Source organism: Cicer arietinum, chromosome 1 (assembly GCF_000331145.2).
Source record: "Cicer arietinum cultivar CDC Frontier isolate Library 1 chromosome 1, Cicar.CDCFrontier_v2.0, whole genome shotgun sequence".
NCBI classification, from domain to species: domain Eukaryota; kingdom Viridiplantae; phylum Streptophyta; class Magnoliopsida; order Fabales; family Fabaceae; genus Cicer; species Cicer arietinum.
The window spans coordinates 30,131,236-30,134,163 of record NC_021160.2 but is presented as its reverse complement, the minus strand read 5'-3'; the positions used below and the strand labels follow the sequence as shown (position 1 = coordinate 30,134,163).

Genomic DNA, 2,928 nt, shown 5'->3' with positions numbered 1-2,928 from the left:
TTATTTACATTTGATTGATGGTGTAATATGTTTGGCATCCATGATATGCATTTCATACATATGATCAGAATATTCATTACGGATTGCATACAAGATGTCCATTATGTATTGCATATACAAGATATGGTAATTATGGTCAAGAAAAAAGGAGATGAAAACCTAAAAGTTTTTCTAAGTCAAGAAAAGAAAGAGAATGCATTTTTCCTTCTTATAGAAAAAGAACAAATTTTAAATATTAGGCCTAGAACTGTCTTAGAACTGCCCTTTGTTTTTTTTTTTATACAAAACTCACTGATATTATTATCTCACCCCTTATTTTCTATGTAATATATCATATAAGAGGGATTGAGGTTGTGAGTTCAGGAAACATAAGATAGAGCTCTATAGTGATGTTGTTTAAGTCTGTAATCTGATTTTAATTATGTACATTAGAGGATGCTTGTATACTATTTATTATATATATCGTTACAATGATTTTTAAGTTTGTATTCATGATATATTAAACGATTGCTTTTGACATAATAAAATGTATAAATTTATTACTATATTCTAGATATATATTGATTATTACTACAACTATTAAATGACAAATAATTTGAGACATAAAAATATTACAGATGATTCGTCAAATAAATAAATATCGCAAATGAGACACATAATCGGAGATGGAGTGAGTAAAAATAAGAATAGCAAAATTGATGATGGTGAAAATGTGGAATAAATCATATAATTATTTGTGCTTATATAGATTAACGTTTACCATATTCTACTTTAAGTTTATGCATTAATATATTAGTACCTTGTTGGTTTATTGTCCTTTCTAAAAGCCTTCTAAACGTTAAATAGTACTTTAAGATTATTGTTGTGGTGTGTTTCCCTTGCCTATCATGAAAAGTTATAAAAGAACTAATATGAAATGAAATGTTAATAACAATTATTTATTTTACAACCTCGTTTGATTTTCCAAAAGGGACTGACACAAAACAAGGTTTCATGTAAAATAATTTTAATATTTGTAATTGTTTTCTTCCATTTCAATTTGAGTAAAAAAAAAATTATAAATAGATACAAATATATCATGTTTGTTACAAGAATAAGACAAAAAATATGACTAAAATTGTCAAATTTGTTTACGCGCGTTTTGATCTTATTTATTTCCTTACTTTATGTAGTAAATTATGTAAGCGCCGGTGAGATTTTTCCCCTAATCCTTTTCAAATAAATTTCTTTATCTAATACAAGATTTGTTAGTATCCTATTTTAATATCCCTCCTATCTTATGTTTTACATCATAGGAATTGCTTATAAATGTGATGAAGATAAGATTTGTGCTATTCTTTGTTTTCCTTACAAAAGGATATTGTTTTCATCGGAACTGCATATGCGGGTCTATTTGCAAGCTTGATACACTAAAGTAAAGGTGAAAACTTATTTTACGTGTTACAAAAGAACTTATTATTTGTAACAATTTGAATTTTGATCCAAGACATTAACTAAATAATGTCAATTTTTTGTAAAACAATACGGATAATGTTGTTTTGAAAGAAAATCTACGTGGCAATATAGTTATCCTAGAAAATTAATCACTTCTTTTATAACGATTGAAGAATTAATTATTAAATTATAACATTTAAATATCAGAACGCAAGTAGCACCATTTACCTTTTCATCAATTGTTCACCGAGAAAAATATCATCATTTTAACAAATTAGTCACATACATAGAGACATCTTACATTTTACAATACACAAAAGTATTAATTTTTTTATTATGACTTGATTATCTATATTTTTTTGTAAAAATTTATTCCTTTCCTTTTTACATGTCTACTAAAAGTTATTCCTTTATACAAGCATCATACAAAATATAATAAAAACACTAAAACTTTTTTTTTTTAAAGTTACGTACCATTTTTACCATAAAATTTTAAATACATAATAACACAAAATTTCAAGAATAAATATATTAGACCACTCATACAAAAGATTAATGTATAACTTGATTGCAAGAGGAAAAGCCCTAACCTTGGATGTTTTCCTTCATAGTGATATATTTTAAGCCCCACAATTCAAAGACTAAGCGAAGGGTCAAGCTTAACTCATGAAGATTAAGTGCTTAATTATTGAAATATTCCACGAAAGTTGGAAGGAATTTCCCTCGAGATGATACTAGAAGGAAGGAAGAATATTACAATTCCATTTGGCGATGATGGTGATGAAGTGAAGAATGAAAAAAGAATAAGGCTAGGTTTCTCTCTTTCTCGATTGTATCTTGTTTATGATAAAAAAATTTGTGGACTTAGGACAACTTAAGAATAGGTGTGTGATATTTCATGGAATATTTCCATAATTAACCACAATATACATTTCATGACATTCGTCTAAGGGTGGAAATATTATAAGTCATCAAGTACACATCATCGTTCCATATTTCCATAGTCATATATTATATTCAAAATTCATCGTTATAATACACAAGCTTCATCAATGTACGGTATTAACTCACAAATAACAATACTACATCATTCACACATACAATATCAATTACAGTGCAATGCAAGTATTTATCATTCATCCCATTTTACATCATATAACCATAGAAAGTATAGATATAACCAAATAGAGTCAAAATACTTCAAAAACAGTATTCTACAATAATTCAACTACTACACAATCTTCAAAAACAAATCAAAGCTTCAAATTCATTTTTAATTCATTTTTTAACACTACCATATAAAAATTTCTAATTCTTTTTTTAACCTCACCAAATTTCAAGTATTTGCATTAGTGAATTATTAGTCAAAGAACTTCAGTAAAGAAGACCAGTTTGTGACGAATCAAAGCTACGATTGATGAAATTGATGCCAAATACGAATTCAATTGCTGATTTTTTGTAGTAAAGATCTACAATTGATTAAAATGGTAAAGA

General features: G+C 26.7%; 1 long non-coding RNA gene across 1 annotated transcript; it reads left to right on the top strand.

Annotated features, from left to right (window-relative positions):
- The first annotated feature begins 1,080 nt into the window (after positions 1–1,080).
- On the top strand, positions 1,081–2,373 carry LOC113784251 (uncharacterized). Its single transcript, XR_003470267.2, has 3 exons — positions 1,081–1,190; positions 1,296–1,420; positions 2,046–2,373. It is a non-coding gene; the product is annotated as an uncharacterized lncRNA (long non-coding RNA).
- Positions 2,374–2,928: the final 555 nt, after the last annotated feature.